Source organism: Giraffa tippelskirchi, chromosome 1 (genome assembly GCF_054371585.1).
Source record: "Giraffa tippelskirchi isolate mGirTip1 chromosome 1, T2T-mGirTip1v1.2.pri, whole genome shotgun sequence".
Classification (NCBI taxonomy): Eukaryota; Metazoa; Chordata; class Mammalia; order Artiodactyla; family Giraffidae; genus Giraffa; species Giraffa tippelskirchi.
This window is the reverse complement of record NC_137275.1, coordinates 83415964-83431386: the sequence shown is the minus strand read 5'-3', so window position 1 is coordinate 83431386 and position 15423 is coordinate 83415964. Positions and strand designations below refer to the sequence as shown.

Genomic DNA, 15423 nt, shown 5'->3' with positions numbered 1-15423 from the left:
ATGGTATAGCTTTATGTCATCTTTGATTTCTTTCATCAGCATCTTATAGTTTTGAGAGGACAGGTCTTTTGCCTACTTAGGTACAGTTATCTCTAGGTATTTTATTCTTTTAGAAGCAATAGTAGGTGGGATTATTTCCTTAATTTCTCTTTCTAATCTTTCATTGTTAGTATATAGAAATGCAAGAGATTTCTGTGTATTGATATTGTATCCTACAACTTTACCAAATTCATTAATGAGCTCCACTAGTTTCTGGTAGCATCTTCAGGATTTTCTATGTATAGTGTCATGTCATCTGCAAACAGTGACAGTTTTACTTTTTCTTTTACAGTTTTGATTCCTTTATTACTTTTTCTTCTCGATTGCTGTGACTAGGACTTTCAAAACTATGGTGAATAAAAATGGTGAGACTGGATATCTTTATCTTGTTTCTATTCTTAGAGGAAATGTTTTCAGGTTTTTACCTTCATGTATGATGCTATCTTGGAGAAGGCAATGGCAACCCACTCCAGTACTCTTGCCTGGGAAATCCCATGGACGGAGGAGCCTGGTGGGCTACAGTCCATGGGGTTGCGAGGAGTTGGACACAACTGAGCAACTTCACTTTCACTTTTCACTTTCATGCACTGGAGAAGGAAATGGCAACCCACTCCAGTGTTCTTGCCTGGAGAATCCCAGGGATGGAGGAGCCTGGTGGGCTGCCATCTATGGGGTCGCACAGTTGGACACGACTGACGCGCCTTAGCAGCAGCAGTATAAATAAAGCTTCCAGTGTACTTTCAGTTTTCCAAACATCACTGGTAGGGGATAATATCTTTTCCCATTGTGTATTCCTGATATCCTTTTCAAAGATTAGTTGACTGTATATGAAACAGGTCATTCTGGGCTCTCAAGTTTTTCCATTGGTTATGTGTCTTTTTTGTATGCCAGTTTTGACTACTATAGTTTTGTGATAGAGTTTGAAATCAGGAGGTATGAGGTTTCTAGCTCTGTTGTTCTTTCTTAGAAATACCTTGGCTACTCAGGATCTTATATGATTCCATGCAAATTTTGGGATTATTCTGTCTGTTTCAGTGAAAATGCCTTTGAAATTTTGATAGATTATATGAAATCAATGGATGACTGGATATTGCAGAGTGCATATTTTAATATTATTGATTTTTTAAATTCTTGGACATGGAATATCTTACCATTGTGTCTACTTCAAATTCTTTCATCAGTGTCTTATAATTTTCAGTGTACAGGTATTGTCTTGGTTACCTTTATTCCTAAGTGTTTTCTTATGTTTTATGCTATTGTAAATGGGGTTGTTTCATTTGTTTTTTAGATAGTTTGTGTTAGTGCATAGAAACATAATTGAATTTTATATGTTCAGTTTTTATTCTGAAACTTTTTTGAATGCTTTTATTTATTATTTTATTGTATTTACATTGATTTTTTTGTGGTATCTTTAGAATTTTCTATAAATTTATTTCATCTACAGACAGAAATAATTTTACTTCTTTCTTTACAATTTGGTTGGCTGTTATTATTATTTTTGCCAAATTGTTTTGGCTAAACCTTCCTGGGTATGTTAAATAGGGGTGGTTAAAATGGTCATCATTGCCTTTTCCTGGTCTTAGCCAGAAAGTTTTTAACTTTTTACTGTTGAACATAATGTTAGATGTAAGTTAGTTGTAAGTGGCCTTTGTTGTGTCAAGGTATTGTACACTTACTTTATACCCACGTTGTTAAGAGTTTTTTTTTTTAATGAAAAATTGTTGAATTTTATCAGATACTTTTTTTATACTGAGATGATCATACGATTTTTATTTTTTATTGTTTTAATGTGGTATATCACATTTATTGATATGTTTATGTTGAACCACTTTATCTCAGGGATGAATCCCATTTGCTAATGGTGTATGATCCTTTTAAAGTACTGTTGAATTCGGTTTGCTAGCTTTGATATTTTGTTGAGGTATTTTGCATGTATATTCATCAAGGATACTAGCCTGTAGCTTTTTCTTTTTGTAACCTTATCTAACTTTATTTTCAGGATAATGCTGGCCTCATAAAATGAGTTTAGGAGTATTCTCTTCAATATTTTGGGAGAATTTGAGAAGGATTGGCATTAATCATTTAAATGTTTGGTAGAATTCACTAGGAAAATGATCTGGTCCTATTCTTTTGTTTATTGGGAGATTTTTAATTATTGCCTAAATATCCTCAGTCATTAAGTTTTTTTTTTTTTTTTTAATTAGTTTATCTATTTTTTAACTTTGGTTGGTTGCTGGTTAAGTTGCTTCAGTCGTGTCCGACTCTGTGTGACCCCATAGACGGCATCCCACCGGGCTCCCCGGTCCCTGGGATTCTCCAAGCAAGAACACTGGAGTGGGTTGCCATTTCCTTCTCCAATGCATGAAAGTGAAAAGTGAAAGTGAAGTCACTCAGTCGTGTCCAACTCTTAGCGACCCCATGGACTGTAGCCCACCAGGCTCCTCCATCCATGGGATTTTCAGGCAAGAGTACTGTAGTGGGGTGCCATTGCCTTCTACAATATTGTATTTGTTTTGCCATACATTGACATGAATCCACCATGGGTGTACATGTTTTCCTCTTCCAGAACCCCCCTCCTACTTCCCTCCCCATCCCATCCCTCTGGGTCATCCCAGTGCACCAGCTCCGTTGTTGTTTGTTTTGTTTTGTTTTTTTAGGCTACATTGGGTCTTCGTTGCTTTATGTGGGCTTTCTCTAGTTGCAGTGCGCAAGAGCTACCTTAGTTGCAGTGCACAGGCTTCTTACTGCAATGGCTTTCTTGTTGTGGAGCACAGGCTCTAGGCGTGTGGGCTTCAGTAGTTGTGGTGCATGGGCTTAGTTACTCTGTGGCATATGGAATCTTCCTGGATCAGGGATTAAAGCCATGTCCCCTGTATTGGCAGGCAGATTCTTATCCACTGTTCTACCAGGAAAGTTCAGTCATTAAATTTTTTCAGATTTCTTTATAATTCAGTCTTGGTAGGTTATATGTTTCTAGGAATTTATCCTTTTTTTCCCCTAGATTATTCAGTTTGGAAGTGTACAGTTGTTCATGTTAGTCTCTTATGTTCCTTTTTATTCCTGTGGTATGAGTTGTAATAGCTCCTCTTTCATTTATAATTTCATTTATATGAATCTTCTCTCTTTTTTCCTTTGTCTAGCTAAAGTTTGGTCAATTTTCTTTTTCTCAGAATACCTCTTTCTTTTGTTAATAGTTTCTGTTGTTTTCTTGGTTTCTATTCCATTTCTGCTCCAAAACTTGTTACCTCTTTCCTTTTACTGACTTTGGTCCTAATTTGTTCTTCTTTTTCTAAGATGTATAGTAGATTTATTTATGACTTTTCTTTTTCTCTTATGTGGCATTTATTCCAATAAACAGTTTTTACTACATCTCCTAAGTTTTGGTATGTTGTTTTTCCATTTTTTGTTTGTTTGTTCCAGGATAAATACATAGTTTTGGCTACAGCATGTGACTTAGTTCCAGAACTAGGTATCAAACCATGCCCCCTGCTGTCAGAATGCAGAGTCCTAACCACTGGACTGCCAAGGAGTTCCCTTAAGATATGTTTTTACTTCCCTTTTGATTTTTTTTTTGACCCATTGTTGTTTAGGAGTATGTTATTCAATTTCCAGATACTTGTGAATTCTCCAGTTTTATCCCATTATTGATTTCTGATTTCATAGAATATGAAAATATCAGAAAGGGTATTTTGTATGATTTCAGTCTTCTTAACACTTGCAAAGGCTTGTTTTGTGACCTAACATAATTTCTCTCATAGACTGTCCCATGTGCCCTTGAGAATATGTTCTGCTGTTAGGTGGAGTGTTCTTTGTATGTCTGCTGAGTTCACTTGTCTAAGGTATTTTAAGTCTAAGATGCATTTTGTTTCTTCATTGATTTTGTATACAGTTTATGAAAGTATGGTATTGAAATCCTACTATATTTGAATTGCTGTCTATTTCTCTTTTCAAATATAATAATTTTTTCTTAATACATTCAAGAGCTGTGATTTTGGGTGTATATATATTTACAATTGTTATATCCTTTGGGTGAATTGACCCCTTTACCATTATGTAATGACCTCTTTTTGTCTCTTTTACATCATTTGACTTTGGGTCCATTTTATCTCATATAAATATAACTAATCCTACTGTCTTTTGGTTTCCATTTCCATGGAATATTTTTTTCCATACCTTCACTTTAAGCCAAGTGTCCTTAAAGCTGAAGTGAGTCTTTTGTAGGAAACACATATTTGGGTCTTTTTTTTTTTTAATCCATCTAAGCCACTCTATGCCTTTAGATTAGATAATTTACTAATTCCATCTTATTGTTTCCTGTATTGTAGTTTCCTTATTTCTTTTTCCCTCTTTTGCTTAAGAACGTTGCTTGGCGTATAACGTGACTCAATAAATGTTCAATTTTTGAATGAATTTTAACTTTTTTTCCATGTCATGATTCTAGTTAGATATTTTATAAGTTTAATTTTTATCTTTATTATCATCTACAACATTTTTAGTTCTACTCATGCTTTTCTTTAAGATCTTTTTTTTTTTAAGTGTAGTTTAGATTTGCAACAAAATTGTGAGGGAAATACAGATATTTCCCATGTACTCCTTACCCCTGTACATGTATATCTTCTCCCATTATCCACATTATTCACCAGAATTGGACTTTTTTTTTTTTTTTTTATCAAGGATGAACCTATAGTGACACATTGTAACCACGCAATGCCCATAGTTTACTTTAGGATTCATTCTAAGGGTTGTACGTGCTATCAGTTCAGTTCAGTCGCTCACTCGTGTCCGACTCTTGGCGACCCCATGAATTGCAGCACACCAGGTCTCTCTGTCCATCACCAACTCCCGGAGTCCACCCAAACCCATGTGCTATGGGGTTTGACAAATATATAATGATACATACCATCATTATAATATCATACAAAGTATTTCTACTGCCTTAAAAATTTTCTATCTTCCGCTTATCTCCCTATCCATTGACAACCACTGATAATTTTGTGATCATTGTTTTTCCTTTTCCAAAATATCTTATATACAGTATGTAGCCTTTTTAGGTTGGCTTATTTCACTTAGTAGCATGCATTTAAAGTTCTATATTTGCTTTTTATATTTTAGCTGTATTTAATTTTTTAATGTAATGAAACAAGGACAGTTGTCTGGATTTTGAAGCATTATCTGTTTCAACAGGAGTGGTTCCATATTCTATGCTTAGTAAATTACACATTTTTATACAATTACATTAGAGAAGTATTTCCACTGCTTAAAGTTAAAAAGAAAAAATTTAAAGCCACAGTTATAAAGAAAAGGTAGGTTCATTGGTCTAAGAGAAAACTTACTGACTTCAATCATTAATAACTGAGATGGCATCACCGACTTGATGGACATGAGTTTGGGTAAACTCTGGTAGTTAGTGATGGACAGGGAGGCCTGGAGTGCTGCAATTCATGGGGTCACAAAGAGTCGGACACGACTGAGCGACTGAACTGAACTGAAGGATAAAAAGTTACTAAAACTATAATACCAAAAAGAGTACCCAAAAGCCTTTATTGCTGTACTTGCCAAATAGGTGGATCCATAAATTAGAGTTATTACTAGTAGTATTTCATGGCTATATTCATTTATTTCTAGTTTATAAAAATGAATCCAGTCTGCCCAAGGCTCTGAGGATCTAAAAATGACCGAAAATGTAGCCAATCAGGTATGGCGAAAAAATATAGATATTTTCATTACAATAAAGTAATTATTATTTTGGAATAGGTGAAAGGTACCTGGATATAAGTTAATCAGATGGAGTTAGGAAATCTTCCAAAAGCATTTTATGTGAAATATGAGATTAGAGGGAGTTTTCTATTTGTATAAGCCAAGGGAACCTGTTGTAGGCAAAAGAAATGATATATACAAATTCAAAAAAACACTGAAGAATAAAATATCCTTGGCAAGTCTTTATTATCACTGTTTTTAAATATAAGATGGATGGCATGACATTACACATGCAGAGAATGCTAGATAACAAAGTGTATTAAGAAATATGAAGCTATTGTATTATTCCCCTTATTATAGGTAGAAACTCATGATTTCTGAGTAGAAGTAGTATTATATATTAATAGAAATTAAGCAAAATCCAGTTTTCACTTTTTAATGTTTCATATTATTTTTCTTATTTTTTCTTGATATATTGATAATAACTAATGATAAAGGTTGATTTATATTATGTAGATTTTGGATGACGGTTCTTAAATTTATTTTCAAATACTTATATTATTTCTGTATAAAATATTTTGTTATAGCTCTCAGTCAGTCAGTCAATTCAGTCACTTGGTCATGTCCGACTTTTGCAACCCAATGGACAGCAGCATGCCAGGCTTCCCTGTCCATCACCAACTCCCAGAGCTTCCTCAAACTCATGTCCATTGAGCCAGTGGTGCCATTCAACCATCTCATCCTCTGTCGTCCCCTTGTCTTGCCATCTTCAATCTTCCCGGCATTAGGGTCTTTTCAAATAAGTCCGTTCTTCACATAAGGTATCCAAACTACTGGAGTTTCAGCTTCAGCTTCAGTACTCCCAATGAATATTCAGGACTGATTTCCTTTAGAATGGACTGGTTGGATCTCCTTGCAGTCCAAGGGACTCTCAAGAGTCTTCTCCAACATCACAGTTCAAAAGCATCAATTCTTTGGCGCTCAGCTTTCTCTATAGTCCAACTCTCACATCCGTACGTGACTACTGGAAAAACCATAGCCTTGACTAGATGGAACTTTGTTGGTAAAATAATGTCTCCGCTTTTTAATATGCTGTCCTGTTTGGTCATAACTTTTCTCCCAAGGAGGTAGCATCTTTTAATTTCATGGCTGCAGTCACCATCTGCAGTGATTTTGGAGTCCCCTAAAATAAAGTCAGTCACTGTTTCCCCACCTAATTGCCATGAAGTAATTGGACCAGATGCCATGATCTTAGTTTTCTGAATGTTGAGTTTTAAGCCAACGTTTTCACTCTCCTCTTTCATTTTCACCAAGGCATTCTTTAGTTCTTCTTTGCTTTCTGCCATAAGGATGGTGTCATCCTCATACCTGAAGTTATTGATATTTCTCCTGGCAATCTTGATTCCAGCTTGTGCTTCACCCAGCCCAGCATTTCTCATGATGTACTCTGCATATAAGTTAAATAAGCAGGGTGACAATATTCAGCCTTGACATATACTCCTTTTCCTATTTGGAACCAGACTGTTCCATGTCCAGTTCTAAGTGTTACTTCTTGACCTGCATACAGATCTCTCAAGAGGCAGGTCTGGTGGTCTGGTATTCCCATCTTTTGAAGAAATTTCTAGAGTTTGTTGTGGTCAACACAGTCAAAGATTTTCGCATAGTCAATAAAGCAGAAATAGATGTTTTTCTGGAACTCTCTTGCATTTTTGATGATCCAACAAATGTTGGCAATTTGATCTCTGGTTCCTCTGCCTTTTAAAAATCCAGCTTGAACATTCGGAAGTTCATGGTTCACATACTGTTGAAGCCTGGCTTGGAGTAATTTGAGCATTGCTTTACTAGTGTGTGAGATGAGTGCAATTTTGCAGTAGTTTGAGGGTTCTTTGGCATTGTCTTTCTTTGGGATTGGAATGAAAACTGCCCTTTTCCAGTCCTGTGGCCACTGCTGAGTTTTCCAAATTTTCTTGCATATTGAGTGCAGCATATCCTTTCACAGCATCATCTTTTAGGATTTGAAATAGCTCAACTGGAATTCCATCACCTCCAGTAGCTTTGTTCATAGTGATGCTCCCTGTGGCCCATTTGACTTCGTATTCCAGGATGTCTGGCTCTAGGTGAGTGATCATACCATCGTGATTATCTGGGTCTTGAAGATCTTTTCGTATAGTTCTTCTATGTATCTTGCCACCTCTTCTTAATATCTTTTGCTTCTGTTAGGACCATACCATTTCTGTCTTTTACTGTGCCTGTCTTTGCATGAAATATTCCCTTGGTATCTCTAATTTTCTTGAAGAGATCTCTAGTCTTTCCCATTCTATTGTTTTCCTCTATTTCTTTTCATTAATCGCTGAGGAAGGCTTTCTTTTCTCTCCTTGGTGTTCTTTGAAACTCTGCATTCAAATGGGTATATCTTTTCTTTTCTTGTTTGACTTTAGCTTCTTTCTTTTCTCTGCTATTTGTAAGGCCTTCTCAGACAATCATTCTGACTTTTTGTATTCCTTTTTCTTGGGGATGGTCTTGATTATTGCCTCTAGTACAATGTTATGAACATTTATCCATAGTTCTTCAGGCACTCTGCCTATCAGGTCTAATCCTTTGAATCTGTTTGTCACTTCCACTGTATAATCATAAGTCATACCTGAATGGTCAAGTTGCTTTCTCTTCCTTCTTGAATTTAAGTCTGAATTTTGCAATAAGGAGTTCATGATCTGAGCCACAGTCAGCTCCCGGTGATTTTTTTTTGATGACTATATAGAGCTTCTCCATCTTTGGCTGCAAAGGATATAATCAATCTGATTTCAGTGTTGACCATCTGGTGATGTTCATGTTTAGAGTCGTCTCTTGTGTTGTTGGAAGAGGGTGTTTGCTATGACCAGTGTGTTTTCTTGGCAACACTCTTTTAGCCTTTGCCCTGCTTCAGTTTGTACTCCAAGGCCAAAGTTGCCTATTACTCCTGGTATCTCGTGACTTCCTACTTTACATTTCAGTTCTCTGTGATGAAAAACACATCTTTTTTTTTTTTTTTTTTTGGTGTTAGTTATAGGTATAAAATATATTTATTTTAAATTGTGACTTAAATCCCTGTTTTTAAAAACCCAGCTTTATGCCATAGTTTTACAGTTTGTGGTGTTAAGTATTTCATAGCCATTGAAAATGTGATTTAAACTTTGGTTTTAAAAGTCAGTTTTGCACTTCATTTGTAAGGGTCATAGTGCATTATTTAGAACCCCAAAGTGAAAAAGGTAATTGTCATTTGCTATTCCCCAAAAAAGGTCTTTGACTCTCCATGGACTACAGTCTTAGTTTAATTCTCCCTTTTCATTTCTGTTTACAGAACTTTTGATATTCCTCTGAACTTCCTAAGTTAACTAAGTTATGGGAGACATGTTAGGATCTGTTCCAGAAAATCTATTTTCAACCTATTGTATTTGTTTTTGACTTGCCTATCAGAGGCATAATTTACTCTATTATGTCGTGAAAGGATTCTCGGTTAATCATGTTACTAATAGTCATATTGAAATAGAAATAAATCTTTGGACCTTAAGGACTAGTTGCAACTTAGAAAAATTGTCTGGGTAATTATATATTAAAGATCATTCTTATGAAATCCATTAAGCCTTTTTTAAAAAGCAAAATACTGCTTTCTCATACATTTGGGTATTTCTGGGGATAGTTTTTATAATATTCTCAAAGATAACTGTATACCCCACTTCACAACCAAAACTATCAAAGTTAAGAATCATTGTTTATTGCCAAAAAAATACCTTTATCTCCTACTAATTCAGATAAAAAGTAGAGAATCACAGTTTCTATCCTGCATGAGGCAATGCCATTGAGATAAGAAAGAAGCTATACCTATGCTAATTGCCATAAATGCAGACCTCTTTCCTATATATGTATTCTTGATTTAGTGCAGAATTTATTTATGGAATTGTCTATCTAAAATATTCTTAAAACTGTGAAAATTGCACATTATATTTTGCATAGACAGTGGAGTACTGTAGTCACAAAGGTGGGTTAAATATATGATTTTTGGAATGGCACTGAGTGATGATTTGAATGTAACATCAAAAATGAGGAAAGTATAAAGGAACCAGGTCCATATCTATTTAACCTATTTTTATTTGAATCAGTGTCATTTTAATGTGTTACATTGAAATATATTCTTTTTTGTGTGCTTCAGTTTGCTAAAGTCTTTTAAGCCGTCATTGATTTTATTACCAAAAAGTGCTTTTGCTGAAGGCATAATTTAAGAATCTGTGGAGGTAGAAAAAAATCTTACCCAAATGATAATTATGTGCTTTCCTAGTATCTTGTTCTACTTATAATGTAGAAATTTCATTATTTGTTGATATTTAAACTTTAACTTCTTGAAATAACCATGTTTATAACCAATGAAAAGATACTTTTTAAGCAGTTAACAAATTCTTGGGGGCTCTTCTCTGGTTATCATAATAATTCATATTTTCATTTTCATATTCTCCTAAAATGCAAACTTTTTTTTTAACCATGCCATAGTATTTTGTATATATAATTGAGGTTTGTGGATTAGAATCATTGTTAGAGGAGAATCAAAGTAGTAAGAGAAATAGGCTTTGCTTTGAATTCTCAACAGTAAAATCATTAGAAATATCAACTATTTTCTTCTCCAAGAAAGTCAGAGATTAGTTTTGTGTCCTCTGTGACAGTTAAAATAATTATTTACTGACAAGTATTAAAAGGTATGCCCTGTGGCCCTGTCTTTCTCCTGATGCTACCTTGTTCCAAGGATGATGCTCCTCAAGGTCTGTGTGCTTCTTTCCTTAGCCTCTACCACACTAATTATTTTCTGACTGGATATTGGCACTTAGTGCCACAATGTTTCATCTTCACTGATTGTGTCATTGCTGTTGACCTAGTCATTCCTAGAACAATTGATATTGACCTGTTTATGTTCACATTCAATAGTTCTCTTAAAGAACATTAGGTATAACTACAAAATAATACATCTTTTCACTCAAAGGTTTTCAGAATCCCAAGTTACGTTATTTGTCTTGATCTTTCTTTTCCTTCCTTAGCATCTTTCTTTACTCTAGAGGTCGGAAGATAGAAATATTAATGGATCTTGTAAATTAATAGCCACTTGTGTAAAGTAATGCCACCTATGTTCAGCCAAAGTTGCTTAGAAAAGCTGCTAAGTCACTTCAGTCGTGTCCGACTCTGTGCGACCCCATAGACGGCAGCCCACCAGGCTCCGCCGTCCCTGGGATTCTCCAGGCAAGAATACTGGAGTGGGTTGCCATCTCCTTCTCCAGTGCATGAAAGGGAAAAGTGAAAGTGAAGTCTCTCAGTCGTGTCTGACTCTTAGCGACCCCATGGACTGTAGCCTACCAGGCTCCTCCGTCCATGGGATTTTCCAGGCAAGAGTACTGGAGTGGGGTGCCATTGCCTTCTCCTAGAAAAGCTAGGGTACCCTAAACCCTGTCTTCCTTCAGAGTGAGCTCTCGGCTCACCACATATTTTATGGAGAGAGCTATTATTTCCTCATTATTGGTTGAGAATGTTGGACCTCGTATATGCATATCAGTTTGTACAGTGATCATACATCAGGAATAGTCCTTGGTTTTTATGGAAAGAGGACCACCAGTAAACTACTCTTGGTGGTCTAGACTAGTCCTGACTTGCCCATATTCATGTTTTCCTTCTAATGACTACAATGGACCACCTTCTGGCTACCTCCTGTATCAACGGACTTAAAGTCTTGTAAGATAGTCTATTTTGTCTCCTGGAAAGCACTAGTTTTCTCATAATTGACTCTCATGTGGTAGCTTGAACTTAATAAGCATGAATCTGAAATATATGTCATTCTGAGTAGCTGCTGTCAATAAAATGTAAAAAAAAATTATTATAATTTACTTGGGAAAAGGGTGATAATAGTATTCACCCTGTAAAAGTAGTGTTTCTTTTATATTCCTGATTATTGGAAGTTATATTTAAAAAGTGCTGGCCTAGAAAAACTTCTGTTGCTTCAGTAACTCCTTTATTATTTTAAACATCCTTGAAGTGTAAAATTAGTTTTAAGCACCCATTTTAAGACAAAAGAAAGATTGAAAAACTTTAATGGGTATTATATTATGAAAAATAGATAAAATTATGGAGGGAGAAGATATACATGGTTTTAGCATTTTCTCTTCTAATGAAATTTGAAGGTGTCAAAATTGACAATCTGAATTATTTTAACTTATTTTAATGAAAACTGAAGAATTCCCAAGTGAGACTCCTTTGAGAGACTTGTGTCTTAAATGGGATTACCTGGTTAAAAACTAAATACAGTTTTTAAAGGTTATTTTCTTTAATATTATGACTTCTAAACATCTCTACATTTAAATTCTACTATCATGTAATGTCTATCAGTCCCAAAAAGGAGAGAAGTCTTCTTAAACTTTTCTAGCAAATACACTGCTTAATATTCATATAAACTATTTCCCTATTTGAAAGTTACTAATTATTTTTGTATATAAAATAGTAAGTGTCACAACCACCATCAATTATTGCAATATTTTCCCCTTGCAAGAACAAACAAACATTTACACTTGAAAGAGAAGAGAGAGAAGTAAATCTCCTCAGTGTACTTTTCACATATAAATGACAGTTTTAAATAGTACCTTTTCCTGTGTATGACACATAATGCTTTGTATTTGATCAAAATATTTATCAGTTTCTTGATGATAAGAAGGAAGATGGGGATGTAACTTCTTACAAGTACAAAGAGTTTCATGTCGTTTATTTTATATCCTCAGGTGCTTTTCTCTTAATCTTGCATTATTTCCTTTTGGTGGCCAAACTGTGACTAAAAAAGTAGAACTAAAATCAGACAGCATATTTAGATGCATGTAAAAGTTGTTTATTTAGCTTCTTTTGTGAGTAAGTGTACTGTTTAGTTCTAGAAGAATAAGCAGTCTAGCTTAAAATTATATTTTATTTCTGTAGTAGAAAATTGATATGTTACTAAAACTGTATATTTATATGTATCTTTCTGATCTCTGTTCTGAGTGAAAGATGTTTGATTAGATTTCCTGGTGTAATAAATAGTTAATAATTTGCTGAATTAATAGATGTGCTGCCAGCTTTTCCTGCAGTATTAAATTTTTATTTTCTTCACTGTTCTATGACTTTTACTACCTTAATTTTTTTGTGTGTGTTTTATTTATTTTAATTGGATTCTAAATACTTTACAATATTGTGGTGGTTTTTGCCATACATTTACATGACTCAGCCATGGGTATACATGTGTCCCCCATCCAGAACCCACTTCCCACCTCCCTCCCCATCCCATCCCTCTGGGTTGTCCCAGTGCACCAGCTTTGAGTGCCCTGTTTCGTGAATCAAACTTGGACTGGTCATCTGTTTTACATATGCTGCCTTCATTTCTGTATATTCAGTAATTTGTACTGAGTCCTGAGAGAGACATAGGTGACCTGTGTTTATTTTTAAATTCAAGTTGAGTTAATATACAATTTTATATTAGTGACAGGTGTACAATCTTGTGATTCAAAATTTTTAAAGGTTATACTCCATTTTTAGTTATAAAATGTTGGCTGTATTCCCTGTGTTGTGCAACATATCCTTGTAGAATATTTTATGTATAATGGTTTGTGCCTCTTCATCCCTGAGACCTATATTGCCCCTCCTCACTGCCCTCTTCCCTCTGGTAATCACTAGTGTGTTCTCTTTTATCTGTGAGTCTGTCTTTTTTGTTATATTATCCAATTTGTTGTATTTTTTGAGATTCCGTATATAAGTGGAATCATATAGTATTTGTCTTTGTCTGACTTACTTCACTTAGTCCACCCATGTTGTAAATGGCAAAATTGCATTCCTTTTTATGGGTAAATAGTAGTAGTTCGTTGTGTTTATATGTATGTATGTGGCCTGTATTTTTAAATAATCTAATGCCTATTAGACATAAGATCTTATCTTATTAAAAATTGTAGAATCATTGTCATTTCAATAACCCTGAATTATTTTGTTTTATTAGAAATCTAGCAGTTTTATATCTATACATTTATTTTCTTGATGTTCACTTGCCTAATTGAACTTAATTGTATTTAAGATCTCTAAGTATTTATGATTCCAACTGTATTTTGTATAATCTCCTTGATAATTTGGTACAAGTAGCAGATAAACAAGCAGACTTACAAAATTTTTATTATCATAATTTGGCTAAACTAACTTTAGTTAGTATATATTAAATATTTTCTTCATTTGAGTTTTAAATGAATATTTGCTCATATTGCTCTCTAATATTTGTATAAAGGTTACTAGTTAAACCCAGATGTAGCAGGTTGCTAACCTGAACAACTTACTGTGTATGTACATATCATGTGAAGATTGCTTTTAGATCATAAATTTGGGACTTGAAGGGTACCAGGACATTACCTAATTTATTTTTTAATATGCTCTCTAATTTTATTCTTTCATTGATCATCTATAGCATGAAAAGAATTTAGCTACATATTGTGAAGGATCCATGAATAGATTAGCCTTTAAGGTGTTCACAATTAAATTGGGAGATAAAACAAAAGACAAGTGGATTATTAACAAGATAGTGGTTTAGTACAGAGTAATTTCAGAACATACACCAATTTGTTTCTTTGGATGTGATATACCTGTTACATTAAGTTCCCTTTTTAATTCTGACTTTGTCACTGCTAATTTTATAAGAAAGAGATCCATCCTCAAATCTCTCTCCCACTCTGTGCAGGCTGGTAGAAGGAAAGACTGGGAATCTTAAAATTTCATGCATATACTTTAATTTTTCTCTTTATTCTGGTCTTATGTTAGAAAACATATTAAAATGTTAAATACATAATTTGAGAAAAATGGAAATTTCCACTTGGAAAATTAGGCATATAAAATAAGTTTAGAGAAAAAGTAAATATCCATTTATAAACCTAAGTACAGTGCACTTACCACTCTGATCTATTTCATCTAATGAGGTAAAAAATATTCTCAGGTAACTAGAAAATTGTGATTTTAAAAATAATCAAGAAAATAAAGCTATTATTTGTCAACCAATGAATTTAATATACAAATTAAAAGGGGGAATAATCATGTACCAAAAAAAAAGAAGAAAAAAGAGAGTGGGCAGAATAAATGGATAAATACCCACTGAACCTTGAGACTACCAGCCTTCTTCTCTCAGCTTATTTTGAGAAGGTTGGCATCCAAGATTCTAATCTCCAGGGAGGAAAATAAAAGAGGCTTCTCCGAGGAACAAAACAATCCAAACAAAAAAGCAAAAACACAAGCAATGTGTAAGGGTACTGACTTCAAAGTTCTGCTAACAAAATGTCTGAACCATCATCTTGGACACAAGATTAGGTTGACAAGTCCCAACTATGCCCAGAGAACTTCTAATAAACTTTTAATGTCCTAAGTAGAGGGACAAGAAATGAATGGACAAGAGATCAATGACATATGAGTCCTTAGTCTTTGATAAGATAAAGCCAAAAAAAAAGGGAAAAATCTTTGAGGACACACAGATCTTTCAAGGAGAAGAAAATTTTAAATAACCCAATATTAACGATTTTGAGACAACACGCTGCCCAAAACATGAGAGCACTTAGTGAACTTTTATTTTGTAAGGAGTGCTTATGAGGACTGAGTGCTGTTACCTAAAATAAATAACATGCTTTTTCTTTA

At 34.3% G+C, this 15423-nt stretch overlaps 1 protein-coding gene across 6 annotated transcripts in view; it reads left to right on the top strand.

Moving 5' to 3' along the window:
- Nucleotides 1-15423, top strand: part of STPG2 (sperm tail PG-rich repeat containing 2) — a 601931-nt gene that overhangs the window by 319880 nt on the left and 266628 nt on the right. The window contains exon 13 of one of the 6 annotated variants that reach the window (XR_014083523.1): nucleotides 5665-5734. The exons of the other annotated variants lie outside the window; for them this stretch is intronic. The gene's annotated coding sequence lies outside the window, so the exon portion shown is untranslated. The remainder of the gene's footprint in view (nucleotides 1-5664; nucleotides 5735-15423) is intronic. 6 annotated transcript variants of the gene reach the window in all.